The sequence below is a fragment of the Vigna unguiculata genome, chromosome 7, assembly GCF_037176805.1.
Source record: "Vigna unguiculata cultivar grain cowpea cultivar isolate G323 ecotype 2 chromosome 7, ASM3717680v1, whole genome shotgun sequence".
In the NCBI taxonomy this organism is placed as follows: domain Eukaryota; kingdom Viridiplantae; phylum Streptophyta; class Magnoliopsida; order Fabales; family Fabaceae; genus Vigna; species Vigna unguiculata.
In genome coordinates this window covers 20207329-20225965 of record NC_140798.1, presented here as the reverse complement: position 1 = coordinate 20225965, position 18637 = coordinate 20207329, and positions in this window count along the sequence as shown.

Here is an 18637-nt window from a genome sequence, read left to right as displayed (position 1 = left end):
ACATTGTCATGTATTGAATTTGATCCTTGCTTGATTCGGATGAAAGCTTGTTGGTAACTGGAGTTTCTCCACCAATCTTTGGCTTACAACATTGTTGTCGCTTTCGTAAACGAATGCAACTGAACATGGGTGGCCTTCGATTAAACATGTTGTTCTCTACTACCTTTTCCATAATCTTTTTCTTTACTTCCTTTTCTTTTTCTTCAATTTCCCTTCCTTCTGCAGTTTATATTTCTTCTTTTTCTATTCTTTCTTTTTCTATTTTCTCCTTCAATGTATATTGATCCTTCTTGGTTTGTCTTGGTGTCATAAATCTCAACTTCATTTCATGTCCCTCATGGCTCAAATAAAGGGAACGTTCATCAAGATTGCGCGTTTTAAAATGAAGCCATGCCCATCTCAAAAGAAGATGACAAGAGTTCGTAGGAGTAATAACACATAATACTTCTTTCACACATTGTCCTGTACCGAATTTGATCCTTGCTTGATTTGGATGAAAGCTTGTTGGTAACTGGAGTTTCTCTACCAATCTTTGGCTTACAACATTGTTGTCGCTTTCGTAAACGAATGCAACTGAACATGGGTGGCCTTCGATTAAACACCTTGTTTCTCTACTTCCTTTTCCATCATCTTTATCTTTACTTCCTTTTGTTTTTCTTCAATTTCCCTTCCTTCTACAGTTTATATTTCTTCTTTTTCTATTTTCTCCTTCAGCGTATGTTGATCGTTACTAGCTTGTCTTGGTGTCATAAATTTCAACTTCATTTCATGTCCCTCATGCCTCAAATAAAGGGAACACTGATCAAGATTGAGCGCTTTAAAATGAAGCCATGCCCATCTCAAAAGAAGATGACAAGAGTTCGTGGGAGTAATATAACATAATACTTCTTTCACACATTGTCATCTACTGAATTTGATCTTTGCTTGATTTGGATGAAAGCTTGTTGGTAACTTGAGTTTCTCCACCAATCTTTGGCTTACAACATTGTTGTCGCTTCCGTAAACGAATGCAACTGAACATGGGTGGCCTTCGATTAAACACCTTGTTTCTCTACTTCCTTTTCCATCATCTTTATCTTTACTTCCTTTTCTTTTTCTTCAATTTTCCTTCCTTCTGCAGTTTATATTTCTTCTTTTTCTATTCTTTCTTTTTCTATTTTCTCCTTCACCCTATGTTGATCCTTACTGGCTTGTCTTGGTGTCATAAATTTCAACTTCATTTCATGTCCCTCATGCCTCAAATAAAGGGAACGTTCATCAAGATTGAGTGCTTTAAAATGAAGCCATGCCCATCTCAAAAGAAGATGACAAGAGTTCGTGGGAGTAATATAACATAATACTTCTTTCACACATTGTCATATACTGAATTTGATCATTGCTTGATTTGGATGAAAGCTTGTTGGTAACTTGAGTTTCTCCACCAATCTTTGGCTTACAACATTGTTGTCGCTTCCGTAAACGAATGCAACTGGACATGGGTGGCCTTCGATTAAACACCTTGTTTCTCTACTTCCTTTTCCATCATCTTTATCTTTACTTCCTTTTCTTTTTCTTCAATTTTCCTTCCTTCTGCAGTTTATATTTCTTCTTTTTCTATTCTTTCTATTTGTATTTTCTCCTTCACCCTATGTTGATCCTTACTGGCTTGTCTTGGTGTCATAAACTTCAACTTCATTTCATGTCCCTCATGCCTCAAATAAAGGGAACGTTCATCAAGATTGAGCGCTTTAAAATGAAGCCATGCCCATCTCAAAAGAAGATGACAAGAGTTCGTCAGAGTAATATCACATAATACTTCTTTCACACATTGTCCTGTACCCAATTTGATCCTTGCTTGATTTGGATGAAAGCTTGTTGGTAACTGGAGTTTCTCCACCAATCTTTGGCTTACAACATTGTTGTCGCTTTCGTAAACGAATGCAACTGAACATGGGTGGCCTTCGATTAAACGCCTTGTTTCTCTACTTCCTTTTCCATCATCTTTATCTTTACTTCCTTTTGTTTTTCTTCAATTTCCCTTCCTTCTACAGTTTATATTTCTTCTTTTTCTATTTTCTCCTTCAGCCTATGTTGATCGTTACTAGCTTGTCTTGGTGTCATAAATTTCAACTTCATTTCATGTCCCTCATGCCTCAAATAAAGGGAATGCTCATCAAGATTGAGCGCTTTAAAATGAAGCCATGCCCATCTCAAAAAAAGATGACAAGAGTTCCTGGGAGTAATATAACATAATACTTCTTTCACACATTGTCATCTACTGAATTTGATCTTTGCTTGATTTGGATGAAAGCTTGTTGGTAACTTGAGTTTCTCCACCAATCTTTGGCTTACAACATTGTTGTCGCTTCCGTAAACGAAGGCAACTGAACATGGGTGGCCTTCGATTAAACACCTTGTTTCTCTACTTCCTTTTCCATCATCTTTATCTTTACTTCCTTTTCTTTTTCTTCAATTTTCCTTCCTTCTGCAGTTTATATTTCTTCTTTTTCTATTCTTTCTTTTTCTATTTTCTCCTTCACCCTATGTTGATCCTTACTGGCTTGTCTTGGTGTCATAAATTTCAACTTCATTTCATGTCCCTCATACCTCAAATAAAGGGAACGTTCATCAAGATTGAGCGCTTTAAAATGAAGCCATGCCCATCTCAAAAGAAGATGACAAGAGTTCGTGGGAGTAATATCACACAATACTTCTTTCACACATTGTCCTGTACTGAATTTGATCCTTGCTTGATTCGGATGTAAGCTTGTTGGTAACTTGAGTTTCTCCACCAATCTTTGGCTTATAACATTGTTGTCGCTTTCGTAAACGAATGGAACAAAACATGGGTGGCCTTCGATTAAACACGTTGTTCTCTACTACCTTTTCCATAATCTTTTTCTTTACTTCCTTTTCTTTTTCTTCAATTTCCCTTCCTTCTGCAGTTTATATTTCTTCTTTTTCTATTCTTTCTTTTTCTATTTTCTCCTTCACCCTATGTTGATCCTTACTGGCTTGTCTTGGTGTCATTAATTTCAACTTCATTTCATGTCCCTCATGCCTCAAATAAAGGGAACGTTCATCAAGATTGCGCGTTTTAAAATGAAGCCATGCCCATCTCAAAAGAAGATGACAAGAGTTCGTGGGAGTAATATAACATAATACTTCTTTCACACATGGTCATCTACTGAATTTGATCTTTGCTTGATTTGGATGAAAGCTTGTTGGTAACTGGAGTTTCTCCACCAATCTTTGGCTTACAACATTGTTGTCGCTTTCGTAAACGAATGCAACTGAACATGGGTGGCCTTCGATTAAACACCTTGTTTCTCTACTTCCTTTTCCATCATCTTTATCTTTACTTCCTTTTCTTTTTCTTCAATTTCCCTTCCTTCTACAGTTTATATTTCTTCTTTTTCTATTTTCTCCTTCAGCGTATGTTGATCGTTACTAGCTTGTCATGGTGTCATAAATTTCAACTTCATTTCATGTCCCTCATGCCTCAAATAAAGGGAACGCTCATCAAGATTGAGCGCTTTAAAATGAAGCCATGCCCATCTCAAAAGAAGATGACAAGAGTTCGTGGGAGTAATATAACATAATACTTTTTTCACACATTGTCATCTACTGAATTTGATCTTTGCTTGATTTGGATGAAAGCTTGTTGGTAACTTGAGTTTCTCCACCAATCTTTGGCTTACAACATTGTTGTCGCTTCCGTAAACGAATGCAACTGAACATGGGTGGCCTTCGATTAAACACCTTGTTTCTCTACTTCCTTTTCCATCATCTTTATCTTTACTTCCTTTTCTTTTTCTTCAATTTTCCTTCCTTCTGCAGTTTATATTTCTTCTTTTTCTATATTTTCTTTTTGTATTTTCTCCTTCACCCTATGTTGATCCTTACTGGCTTGTCTTGGTGTCATAAATTTCAACTTCATTTCATGTCCCTCATGCCTCAAATAAAGGGAACGTTCATCAAGATTGCGCGTTTTAAAATGAAGCCATGCCCATCTCAAAAGAAGATGACAAGAGTTCGTGGGAGTAATATAACATAATACTTCTTTCACACATTGTCATCTACTGAATTTGATCTTTGCTTGATTTGGATGAAAGCTTGTTGGTAACTTGAGTTTCTCCACCAATCTTTGGCTTACAACATTGTTGTCGCTTCCGTAAACGAATGCAACTGAACATGGGTGGCCTTCGATTAAACACCTTGTTTCTCTACTTCCTTTTCCATCATCTTTATCTTTACTTCCTTTTCTTTTTCTTCAATTTTCCTTCCTTCTGCAGTTTATATTTCTTCTTTTTCTATATTTTCTTTTTGTATTTTCTCCTTCACCCTATGTTGATCCTTACTGGCTTGTCTTGGTGTCATAAATTTCAACTTCATTTCATGTCCCTCATGCCTCAAATAAAGGGAACGTTCATCAAGATTGCGCGTTTTAAAATGAAGCCATGCCCATCTCAAAAGAAGATGACAAGAGTTCGTGGGAGTAATATAACATAATACTTCTTTCACACATTGTCATCTACTGAATTTGATATTTGCTTGATTTGGATGAAAGCTTGTTGGTAACTTGAGTTTCTCCACCAATCTTTGGCTTACAACATTGTTGTCGCTTCCGTAAACGAATGCAACTGAACATGGGTGGCCTTCGATTAAACACCTTGTTTCTCTACTTCCTTTTCCATCATCTTTATCTTTACTTCCTTTTCTTTTTCTTCAATTTTCCTTCCTTCTGCAGTTTATATTTCTTCTTTTTCTATTCTTTCTTTTTCTATTTTCTCCTTCACCCTATGTTGATCCTTACTGGCTTGTCTTGGTGTCATAAATTTCAACTTCATTTCATGTCCCTCATGCCTCAAATAAAGGGAACGTTCATCAAGATTGAGTGCTTTAAATTGAAGCCATGCCCATCTCAAAAGAAGATGACAAGAGTTCGTGGGAGTAATATCACATAATACTTCTTTCACACATTGTCATGTACTGAATTTGATCCTTGCTTGATTCGGATGAAAGCTTGTTGGTAACTGGAGTTTCTCCACCAATCTTTGGCTTACAACATTGTTGTCGCTTTCGTAAACGAATGCAACTGAACATGGGTGGCCTTCGATTAAACATGTTGTTCTCTACTACCTTTTCCATAATCTTTTTCTTTACTTCCTTTTCTTTTTCTTCAATTTCCCTTCCTTCTGCAGTTTATATTTCTTCTTTTTCTATTCTTTCTTTTTCTATTTTCTCCTTCAATGTATATTGATCCTTCTTGGTTTGTCTTGGTGTCATAAATCTCAACTTCATTTCATGTCCCTCATGGCTCAAATAAAGGGAACGTTCATCAAGATTGCGCGTTTTAAAATGAAGCCATGCCCATCTCAAAAGAAGATGACAAGAGTTCGTAGGAGTAATAACACATAATACTTCTTTCACACATTGTCCTGTACCGAATTTGATCCTTGCTTGATTTGGATGAAAGCTTGTTGGTAACTGGAGTTTCTCTACCAATCTTTGGCTTACAACATTGTTGTCGCTTTCGTAAACGAATGCAACTGAACATGGGTGGCCTTCGATTAAACACCTTGTTTCTCTACTTCCTTTTCCATCATCTTTATCTTTACTTCCTTTTGTTTTTCTTCAATTTCCCTTCCTTCTACAGTTTATATTTCTTCTTTTTCTATTTTCTCCTTCAACGTATGTTGATCGTTACTAGCTTGTCTTGGTGTCATAAATTTCAACTTCATTTCATGTCCCTCATGCCTCAAATAAAGGGAACACTCATCAAGATTGAGCGCTTTAAAATGAAGCCATGCCCATCTCAAAAGAAGATGACAAGAGTTCGTGGGAGTAATATAACATAATACTTCTTTCACACATTGTCATCTACTGAATTTGATCTTTGCTTGATTTGGATGAAAGCTTGTTGGTAACTTGAGTTTCTCCACCAATCTTTGGCTTACAACATTGTTGTCGCTTCCGTAAACGAATGCAACTGAACATGGGTGGCCTTCGATTAAACACCTTGTTTCTCTACTTCCTTTTCCATCATCTTTATCTTTACTTCCTTTTCTTTTTCTTCAATTTTCCTTCCTTCTGCAGTTTATATTTCTTCTTTTTCTATTCTTTCTTTTTCTATTTTCTCCTTCACCCTATGTTGATCCTTACTGGCTTGTCTTGGTGTCATAAATTTCAACTTCATTTCATGTCCCTCATGCCTCAAATAAAGGGAACGTTCATCAAGATTGAGTGCTTTAAAATGAAGCCATGCCCATCTCAAAAGAAGATGACAAGAGTTCGTGGGAGTAATATAACATAATACTTCTTTCACACATTGTCATATACTGAATTTGATCTTTGCTTGATTTGGATGAAAGCTTGTTGGTAACTTGAGTTTCTCCACCAATCTTTGGCTTACAACATTGTTGTCGCTTCCGTAAACGAATGCAATTGGACATGGGTGGCCTTCGATTAAACACCTTGTTTCTCTACTTCCTTTTCCATCATCTTTATCTTTACTTCCTTTTCTTTTTCTTCAATTTTCCTTCCTTCTGCAGTTTATATTTCTTCTTTTTCTATTCTTTCTATTTGTATTTTCTCCTTCACCCTATGTTGATCCTTACTGGCTTGTCTTGGTGTCATAAACTTCAACTTCATTTCATGTCCCTCATGCCTCAAATAAAGGGAACGTTCATCAAGATTGAGCGCTTTAAAATGAAGCCATGCCCATCTCAAAAGAAGATGACAAGAGTTCGTGGGAGTAATATCACATAATACTTCTTTCACACATTGTCCTGTACTGAATTTGATCCTTGCTTGATTTGGATGTAAGCTTGTTGGTAACTGGAGTTTCTCCACCAATCTTTGGCTTACAACATTGTTGTCGCTTTCGTAAACGAATGGAACTAAACATGGGTGGCCTTCGATTAAACACGTTGTTCTCTACTACCTTTTCCATAATCTTTTTCTTTACTTCCTTTTCTTTTTCTTCAATTTCCCTTCATTCTGCAGTTTATATTTCTTCTTTTTCTATTCTTTCTTTTTCTATTTTCTCCTTCAATGTATGTTGATCCTTCTTGTTTTTCTTGGTGTCATAAATCTCAACTTCATTTCATGTCCCTCATGGCTCAAATAAAGGGAACGTTCATCAAGATTGCGCGTTTTAAAATGAAGCCATGCCCATCTCAAAAGAAGATGACAAGAGTTCGTAAGAGTAATATCACATAATACTTCTTTCACACATTGTCCTGTACCCAATTTGATCCTTGCTTGATTTGGATGAAAGCTTGTTGGTAACTGGAGTTTCTCCACCAATCTTTGGCTTACAACATTGTTGTCGCTTTCGTAAACGAATGCAACTGAACATGGGTGGCCTTCGATTAAACGCCTTGTTTCTCTACTTCCTTTTCCATCATCTTTATCTTTACTTCCTTTTGTTTTTCTTCAATTTCCCTTCCTTCTACAGTTTATATTTCTTCTTTTTCTATTTTCTCCTTCACCCTATGTTGATCGTTACTAGCTTGTCTTGGTGTCATAAATTTCAACTTCATTTCATGTGCCTCATGCCTCAAATAAAGGGAATGCTCATCAAGATTGAGCGCTTTAAAATGAAGCCATGCCCATCTCAAAAGAAGATGACAAGAGTTCCTGGGAGTAATATAACATAATACTTCTTTCACACATTGTCATCTACTGAATTTGATCTTTGCTTGATTTGGATGAAAGCTTGTTGGTAACTTGAGTTTCTCCACCAATCTTTGGCTTACAACATTGTTGTCGCTTCCGTAAACGAATGCAACTGAACATGGGTGGCCTTCGATTAAACACCTTGTTTCTCTACTTCCTTTTCCATCATCTTTATCTTTACTTCCTTTTCTTTTTCTTCAATTTTCCTTCCTTCTGCAGTTTATATTTCTTCTTTTTCTATTCTTTCTTTTTCTATTTTCTCCTTCACCCTATGTTGATCCTTACTGGCTTGTCTTGGTGTCATAAATTTCAACTTCATTTCATGTCCCTCATACCTCAAATAAAGGGAACGTTCATCAAGATTGAGCGCTTTAAAATGAAGCCATGCCCAACTCAAAAGAAGATGACAAGAGTTCGTGGGAGTAATATCACACAATACTTCTTTCACACATTGTCCTGTACTGAATTTGATCCTTGCTTGATTTGGATGTAAGCTTGTTGGTAACTTGAGTTTCTCCACCAATCTTTGGCTTATAACATTGTTGTCGCTTTCGTAAACGAATGGAACTAAACATGGGTGGCCTTCGATTAAACACGTTGTTCTCTACTACCTTTTCCATAATCTTTTTCTTTACTTCCTTTTCTTTTTCTTCAATTTCCCTTCCTTCTGCAGTTTATATTTCTTCTTTTTCTATTCTTTCTTTTTCTATTTTCTCCTTCACCCTATGTTGATCCTTACTGGCTTGTCTTGGTGTCATAAATTTCAACTTCATTTCATGTCCCTCATGCCTCAAATAAAGGGAACGTTCATCAAGATTGCGCGTTTTAAAATGAAGCCATGCCCATCTCAAAAGAAGATGACAAGAGTTCGTGGGAGTAATATAACATAATACTTCTTTCACACATTGTCATCTACTGAATTTGATCTTTGCTTGATTTAGATGAAAGCTTGTTGGTAACTGGAGTTTCTCCACCAATCTTTGGCTTACAACACTGTTGTCGCTTTCGTAAACGAATGCAACTGAACATGGGTGGCCTTCGATTAAACACCTTGTTTCTCTACTTCCTTTTCCATCATCTTTATCTTTACTTCCTTTTCTTTTTCTTCAATTTCCCTTCCTTCTACAGTTTATATTTCTTCTTTTTCTATTTTCTCCTTCAGCGTATGTTGATCGTTACTAGCTTGTCATGGTGTCATAAATTTCAACTTCATTTCATGTCCCTCATGCCTCAAATAAAGGGAACGCTCATCAAGATTGAGCGCTTTAAAATGAAGCCATGCCCATCTCAAAAGAAGATGACAAGAGTTCGTGGGAGTAATATAACATAATACTTTTTTCACACATTGTCATCTACTGAATTTGATCTTTGCTTGATTTGGATGAAAGCTTGTTGGTAACTTGAGTTTCTCCACCAATCTTTGGCTTACAACATTGTTGTCGCTTCCGTAAACGAATGCAACTGAACATGGGTGGCCTTTGATTAAACACCTTGTTTCTCTACTTCCTTTTCCATCATCTTTATCTTTACTTCCTTTTCTTTTTCTTCAATTTTCCTTCCTTCTGCAGTTTATATTTCTTCTTTTTCTATACTTTCTTTTTGTATTTTCTCCTTCACCCTATGTTGATCCTTACTGGCTTGTCTTGGTGTCATAAATTTCAACTTCATTTCATGTCCCTCATGCCTCAAATAAAGGGAACGTTCATCAAGATTGCGCGTTTTAAAATGAAGCCATGCCCATCTCAAAAGAAGATGACAAGAGTTCGTGGGAATAATATAACATAATACTTCTTTCACACATTGTCATCTACTGAATTTGATCTTTGCTTGATTTGGATGAAAGCTTGTTGGTAACTTGAGTTTCTCCACCAATCTTTGGCTTACAACATTGTTGTCGCTTCCGTAAACGAATGCAACTGAACATGGGTGGCCTTCGATTAAACACCTTGTTTCTCTACTTCCTTTTCCATCATCTTTATCTTTACTTCCTTTTCTTTTTCTTCAATTTTCCTTCCTTCTGCAGTTTATATTTCTTCTTTTTCTATTCTTTCTTTTTCTATTTTCTCCTTCACCATATGTTGATCCTTACTGGCCTGTCTTGGTGTCATAAATTTCAACTTCATTTCATGTCCCTCATGCCTCAAATAAAGGGAACGTTCATCAAGATTGAGTGCTTTAAAATGAAGCCATGCCCATCTCAAAAGAAGATGACAAGAGTTCGTGGGAGTAATATCACATAATACTTCTTTCACACATTGTCATGTACTGAATTTGATCCTTGCTTGATTCGGATGAAAGCTTGTTGGTAACTGGAGTTTCTCCACCAATCTTTGGCTTACAACATTGTTGTCGCTTTCGTAAACGAATGCAACTGAACATGGGTGGCCTTCGATTAAACATGTTGTTCTCTACTACCTTTTCCATAATCTTTTTCTTTACTTCCTTTTCTTTTTCTTCAATTTCCCTTCCTTCTGCAGTTTATATTTCTTCTTTTTCTATTCTTTCTTTTTCTATTTTCTCCTTCAATGTATATTGATCCTTCTTGGTTTGTCTTGGTGTCATAAATCTCAACTTCATTTCATGTCCCTCATGGCTCAAATAAAGGGAACGTTCATCAAGATTGCGCGTTTTAAAATGAAGCCATGCCCATCTCAAAAGAAGATGACAAGAGTTCGTAGGAGTAATAACACATAATACTTCTTTCACACATTGTCCTGTACCGAATTTGATCCTTGCTTGATTTGGATGAAAGCTTGTTGGTAACTGGAGTTTCTCTACCAATATTTGGCTTACAACATTGTTGTCGCTTTCGTAAACGAATGCAACTGAACATGGGTGGCCTTCGATTAAACACCTTGTTTCTCTACTTCCTTTTCCATCATCTTTATCTTTACTTCCTTTTCTTTTTCTTCAATTTCCCTTCCTTCTACAGTTTATATTTCTTCTTTTTCTATTTTCTCCTTCAGCGTATGTTGATCGTTACTAGATTGTCTTGGTGTCATAAATTTCAACTTCATTTCATGTTCCTCATGCCTCAAATAAAGGGAACACTCATCAAGATTGAGCGCTTTAAAATGAAGCCATGCCCATCTCAAAAGAAGATGACAAGAGTTCGTGGGAGTAATATAACATAATACTTCTTTCACACATTGTCATCTACTGAATTTGATCTTTGCTTGATTTGGATGAAAGCTTGTTGGTAACTTGAGTTTCTCCACCAATCTTTGGCTTACAACATTGTTGTCGCTTCGGTAACCGAATGCAACTGAACATGGGTGGCCTTCGATTAAACACCTTGTTTCTCTACTTCCTTTTCCATCATCTTTATCTTTACTTCCTTTTCTTTTTCTTCAATTTTCCTTCCTTCTGCAGTTTATATTTCTTCTTTTTCTATTCTTTCTTTTTCTATTTTCTCCTTCACCCTATGTTGATCCTTACTGGCTTGTCTTGGTGTCATAAATTTTAACTTCATCTCATGTCCCTCATGCCTCAAATAAAGGGAACGTTCATCAAGATTGCGCGTTTTAAAATGAAGCCATGCCCATCTCAAAAGAAGATGACAAGAGTTCGTGGGAGTAATATAACATAATACTTCTTTCACACATTGTCATATACTGAATTTGATCTTTGCTTGATTTGGATGAAAGCTTGTTGGTAACTTGAGTTTCTCCACCAATCTTTGGCTTACAACATTGTTGTCGCTTCCGTAAACGAATGCAACTGGACATGGGTGGCCTTCGATTAAACACCTTGTTTCTCTACTTCCTTTTCCATCATCTTTATCTTTACTTCCTTTTCTTTTTCTTCAATTTTCCTTCCTTCTGCAGTTTATATTTCTTCTTTTTCTATTCTTTCTATTTGTATTTTCTCCTTCACCCTATGTTGATCCTTACTGGCTTGTCTTGGTGTCATAAACTTCAACTTCATTTCATGTCCTTCATGCCTCAAATAAAGGGAACGTTCATCAAGATTGAGCGCTTTAAAATGAAGCCATGCCCATCTCAAAAGAAGATGACAAGAGTTCGTGGGAGTAATATCACATAATACTTCTTTCAGACATTGTCATGTACTGAATTTGATCCTTGCTTGTTTCGGATGAAACCTTGTTGGTAACTGGAGTTTCTCCACCAATCTTTGGCTTACAACATTGTTGTCGCTTTCGTAAACGAATGCAACTGAACATGGGTGGCCTTCGATTAAACACGTTGTTCTCTACTACCTTTTCCATAATCTTTTTCTTTACTTCTTTTTCTTTTTCTTCAATTTCCCTTCCTTCTGCAGTTTATATTTCTTCTTTTTCTATTCTTTCTTTTTCTATTTTCTCCTTCAATGGATGTTGATCCTTCTTGGCTTGTCTTGGTGTAATAAATCTCAACTTCATTTCATGTCCCTCATGGCTCAAATAAAGGGAACGTTCATCAAGATTGCGCGTTTTAAAATGAAGCCATGCCCATCTCAAAAGAAGATGACAAGAGTTCGTGAGAGTAATATCACATAATACTTCTTTCACACGTTGTCCTGTACCGAATTTGATCCTTGCTTGATTTGGATGAAATCTTGTTGGTAACTGGAGTTTCTCCACCAATCTTTGGCTTACAACATTGTTGTGGCTTTCGTAAACGAATGCAACTGAACATGGGTGGCCTTCGATTAAACACCTTGTTTCTCTACTTCCTTTTCCATCATCTTTATCTTTATTTCCTTTTAGTTTTCTTCAATTTTCCTTCCTTCTGCAGTTTATATTTCTTCTTTTTCTATTTTCTCCTTCAGTCTATGTTGATCCTTACTGGCTTGTCTTGGTGTCATAAATTTCAACTTCATTTCATGTCCCCCATGCCTTAAACATAGGGAATGTTAATCAAGATTGAGCACTTTAAAATGAAGCCATGCCCATCTCAAAAGAAGATGACAAGAGTTCGTGGGAGTAATATCACATAATACTTCTTTCACACATTGTCATGTACGGAATTTGATCCTTGCTTGATTCGGATGAAAGCTTGTTGGTAACTGGAGTTTCTCCACCAATCTTTGGCTTACAACATTGTTGTCGCTTTCGTAAACGAATGCAACTGAACATGGGTGGCCTTCGATTAAACACGTTGTTCTCTACTACCTTTTCCATAATCTTTTTCTTTACTTCTTTTTCTTTTTCTTCAATTTCCCTTCCTTCTGCAGTTTATATTTCTTCTTTTTCTATTCCTTCTTTTTCTATTTTCTCCTTCAATGTATGTTGATCCTTCTTGGTTTGTCTTGGTGTCATAAATCTCAACTTCATTTCGTGTCCCTCATGGCTCAAATAAAGGGAACGTTCATCAAGATTGCGCGTTTTAAAATGAAGCCATGCCCATCTCAAAAGAAGATGACAAGAGTTCGTGAGAGTAATATCACATAATACTTCTTTCACACATTGTCCTGTACCGAATTTGATCCTTGCTTGACTTGGATGAAATCTTGTTGGTAACTGGAGTTTCTCCACCAATCTTTAGCTTACAACATTGTTGTGGCTTTCGTAAACGAATGCAACTGAACATGGGTGGCCTTCGATTAAACACCTTGTTTCTCTACTTCCTTTTCCATCATCTTTATCTTTATTTCCTTTTCGTTTTCTTCAATTTTCCTTCCTTCTGCAGTTTATATTTCTTCTTTTTCTATTTTCTCCTTCAGTCTATCTTGATCCTTACTGGCTTGTCTTGGTGTCATAAATTTCAACTTCATTTCATGTCCCCCATGCCTTAAACATAGGGAATGTTAATCAAGATTGAGCACTTTAAAATGAAGCCATGCCCATCTCAAAAGAAGATGACAAGAGTTCGTGGGAGTAATATAACATAATACTTCTTTCACAGATTGTCCTGTACCGAATTTGATCCTTGCTTGATTCGGATGAAAGCTTGTTGGTAACTTGAGTTTCTCCACCAATCTTTGGCTTACAACATTGTTGTCGCTTTCGTAAACGAATGGAACTAAACATGGGTGGCCTTCGATTAAACACGTTGTTCTCTACTTCCTTTTCCATCATCTTTATCTTTACTTCCTTTTCTTTTTCTTCAATTTCCCTTCCTTCTATAGTTTATATTTCTTCTTTTTCTATTTTCTCCTTCAGCCTATGTTGATCGTTACTAGCTTGTCTTGGTGTCATAAATTTCAACTTCATTTCATGTCCCTCATGCCTCAAATAAAGGGAACGCTCATCAAGATTGAGCGCTTTAAAATGAAGCCATGCCCATCTCAAAAGAAGATGACAAGAGTTCGTGGGAGTAATATAACATAATACTTCTTTCACACATTGTCATCTACTGAATTTGATCTTTGCTTGATTTCGATGAAAGCTTGTTGGTAACTGGAGTTTCTCCACCAATCTTTTGCTTACAACATTGTTGTCGCTTCCGTAAATGAATGCAACTGAACATGGGTGGCCTTCGATTAAACACCTTGTTTCTCTACTTCCTTTTCCATCATCTTTATCTTTACTTCTTTTTCTTTTTCTTCAATTTTCCTTCCTTCTGCAGTTTATATTTCTTCTTTTTCTATCCTTTCTTTTTCTATTTTCTCCTTCACCCTATGTTGATCCTTACTGGCTTGTCTTGGTGTCATAAATTTCAACTTCATTTCATGTCCCTCATGGCTCAAATAAAGGGAACGTTCATCAAGATTGCGCGTTTTAAAATGAAGCCATGCCCATCTCAAAAGAAGATGACAAGAGTTCGTGAGAGTAATATCACATAATACTTCTTTCACACATTGTCCTGTACCGAATTTGATCCTTGCTTTATTCGGATGAAAGCTTGTTGGTAACTGGAGTGTCTCCACCAATCTTTGGCTTACAACATTGTTGTCGATTTCGTAAACGAATGCAACTGAACATGGGTGGCCTTCGATTAAACACCTTGTTCTCTACTACCTTTTCCATAATCTTTTTCTTTACTTCCTTTTCTTTTTCTTCAATTTCCCTTCCTTCTGCAGTTTATCTTTCTTCTTTTTCTATTCTTTCTTTTTCTATTTTCTCCTTCAATGTATGTTGATCCTTCTTGGTTTGTCTTGGTGTCATAAATCTCAACTTCATTTTATGTCCCTCATGCCTCAAATAAAGGGAACGTTCATCAAGATTGCGAGTTTTAAAATGAAGCCATGCCCATCTCAAAAGAAGATGACAAGAGTTTGTGAGAGTAATATCACATAATACTTCTTTCACACATTGTCCTGTACCGAATTTGATCCTTGCTTGATTTAGATGAAATCTTGTTGGTAACTGGAGTTTCTCCACCAATCTTTGGCTTACAACATTGTTGTGGCTTTCGTAAACGAATGCAACTGAACATGGGTGGCCTTCGATTAAACACCTTGTTTCTCTACTTCCTTTTCCATCATCTTTATCTTTACTTCCTTTTCTTTTTCTTCAATTTCCCTTCCTTCTACAGTTTATATTTCTTCTTTTTCTATTTTCTCCTTCAGTCTATGTTGATCGTTACTAGCTTGTCTTGGTGTCATAAATTTCAACTTCATTTCATGTCCCTCATGCCTCAAATAAAGGGAACGCTCATCAAGATTGAGCGCTTTAACATGAAGCCATGCCCATCTCAAAAGAAGATGACAAGAGTTCGTGGGAGTAATATAACATAATACTTCTTTCACACATTGTCATGTATTGAATTTGATCTTTGCTTGATTTGGATGAAAGCTTGTTGGTAACTTGAGTTTCTCCACCAATCTTTGGCTTACAACATTGTTGTCGATTTCGTAAACGAATGCAACTGAACATGGGTGGCCTTCGATTAAACACCTTGTTCTCTACTACCTTTTCCATAATCTTTTTCTTTACTTCCTTTTCTTTTTCTTCAATTTCCCTTCCTTCTGCAGTTTATCTTTCTTCTTTTTCTATTCTTTCTTTTTCTATTTTCTCCTTCAATGTATGTTGATCCTTCTTGGTTTGTCTTGGTGTCATAAATCTCAACTTCATTTTATGTCCCTCATGCCTCAAATAAAGGGAACGTTCATCAAGATTGCGAGTTTTAAAATGAAGCCATGCCCATCTCAAAAGAAGATGACAAGAGTTTGTGAGAGTAATATCACATAATACTTCTTTCACACATTGTCCTGTACCGAATTTGATCCTTGCTTGATTTGGATGAAATCTTGTTGGTAACTGGAGTTTCTCCACCAATCTTTGGCTTACAACATTGTTGTGGCTTTCGTAAACGAATGCAACTGAACATGGGTGGCCTTCGATTAAACACCTTGTTTCTCTACTTCCTTTTCCATCATCTTTATCTTTACTTCCTTTTCTTTTTCTTCAATTTCCCTTCCTTCTACAGTTTATATTTCTTCTTTTTCTATTTTCTCCTTCAGCCTATGTTGATCGTTACTAGCTTGTCTTGGTGTCATAAATTTCAACTTCATTTCATGTCCCTCATGCCTCAAATAAAGGGAACGCTCATCAAGATTGAGCGCTTTAACATGAAGCCATGCCCATCTCAAAAGAAGATGACAAGAGTTCGTGGGAGTAATATAACATAATACTTCTTTCACACATTGTCATGTATTGAATTTGATCTTTGCTTGATTTGGATGAAAGCTTGTTGGTAACATGAGTTTCTCCACCAATTTTTGGCTTACAACATTGTTGTCGCTTCCGTAAACGACTGCAACTGAACATGAGTGGCCTTCCATTAAACACCTTGTTTCTCTACTTCCTTTTCCATCATCTTTATCTTTATTTCGTTTTCTTTTTCTTCAATTTTCCTTCCTTCTGCAGTTTATATTTCTTCTTTTTCTATTCTTTCTTTTTCTATTTTCTCCTTCACCCTATGTTGATCCTTACTGGCTTCTCTTGGTGTCATCAATTTCAACTTCATTTCATGTCCCTCATGCCTCAAATAAAGGGAACGTTCATCAAGATTGAGTGCTTTAAAATGAAGCCATGCCCATCTCAAAAGAAGATGACAAGAGTTCGTGGGAGTAATATCACATAATACTTCTTTCACACATTGTCATGTACTGAATTTGATCCTTGCTTGATTCGAATGAAAGCTTGTTGGTAACTGGAGTTTCTCCACCAATCTTTGGCTTACAACATTGTTGTCGCTTTCGTAAACAAATGCAACTGAACATTGGTGGCCTTCGATTAAACACCTTGTTCTCTACTACCTCTTCCATAATCTTTTTCTTTACTTCCTTTTCTTTTTCTTCAATTTCCCTTCCTTCTGCAGTTTCTATTTCTTCTTTTTCTATTCTTTCTTTTTCTATTTTCTCCTTCAATGTATGTTGATCCTTCTTGGCTTGTCTTGGTGTAATAAATCTCAACTTCATTTCATGTCCCTCATGGCTCAAATAAAGGGAACGTTCATCAAGATTGCGCGTTTTAAAATGAAGCCATGCCCATCTCAAAAGAAGATGACAAGAGTTCGTAGGAGTAATAACACATAATACTTCTTTCACACATTGTCCTGTACCGAATTTGATCCTTGCTTTATTCGGATGAAAGCTTGTTGGTAACTGGAGTTTCTCCACCAATCTTTGGCTTACAACATTGTTGTGGCTTTCGTAAACGAATGCAACTGAACATGGGTGGCCTTCGATTAAACACCTTGTTTCTCTACTTCCTTTTCCATCATCTTTATCTTTACTTCCTTTTCTTTTTCTTCAATTTCCCTTCCTTCTACAGTTTATATTTCTTCTTTTTCTATTTTCTCCTTCAGCCTATGTTGATCGTTACTAGCTTGTCTTGGTGTCATAAATTTCAACTTCATTTCATGTCCCTCATGCCTCAAATAAAGGGAACGCTCATCAAGATTGAGCGCTTTAACATGAAGCCATGCCCATCTCAAAAGAAGATGACAAGAGTTCGTGGGAGTAATATAACATAATACTTCTTTCACACATTGTCCTGTACCGAATTTGATCCTTGCTTGATTCGGATGAAAGCTTGTTGGTAACTGGAGTTTCTCCACCAATCTTTGGCTTACAACATTGTTGTCGCTTTCGTAAACGAATGCAACTGAACATGGGTGGCCTTCGATTAAACACCTTGTTCTCTACTACCTTTTCCATAATCTTTTTCTTTACTTCCTTTTCTTTTTCTTCAATTTCCCTTCCTTCTGCAGTTTATGTTTCTTCTTTTTCTATTCTTTCTTTTTCTATTTTCTCCTTCAATGTATGTTGATCCTTCTTGGTTTGTCTTGGTGTCATAAATCTCAACTTCATTTTATGTCCCTCATGCCTCAAATAAAGGGAACGTTCATCAAGATTGCGAGTTTTAAAATGAAGCCATGCCCATCTCAAAAGAAGATGACAAGAGTTCGTGAGAGTAATATCACATAATACTTCTTTCACACATTGTCCTGTACCAAATTTGATCCTTGCTTGATTTGGATGAAATCTTGTTGGTAACTGGAGTTTCTCCACCAATCTTTGGCTTACAACATTGTTGTGGCTTTCGTAAACGAATGCAACTCAACATGGGTGGCCTTCGATTAAACACCTTGTTTCTCTACTTCCTTTTCCATCATCTTTATCTTTACTTCCTTTTCTTTTTCTTCAATTTCCCTTCCTTCTACAGTTTATATTTCTTCTTTTTCTATTTTCTCCTTCAGTCTATGTTGATCGTTACTAGCTTGTCTTGGTGTCATAAATTTCAACTTCATTTCATGTCCCTCATGCCTCAAATAAAGGGAACGCTCATCAAGATTGAGCGCTTTAACATGAAGCCATGCCCATCTCAAAAGAAGATGACAAGAGTTCGTGGGAGTAATATAACATAATACTTCTTTCACACATTGTCATGTATTGAATTTGATCTTTGCTTGATTTGGATGAAAGCTTGTTGGTAACTTGAGTTTCTCCACCAATTTTTGGCTTACAACATTGTTGTCGCTTCCGTAAACGACTGCAACTGAACATGAGTGGCCTTCCATTAAACACCTTGTTTCTCTACTTCCTTTTCCATCATCTTTATCTTTACTTCGTTTTCTTTTTCTTC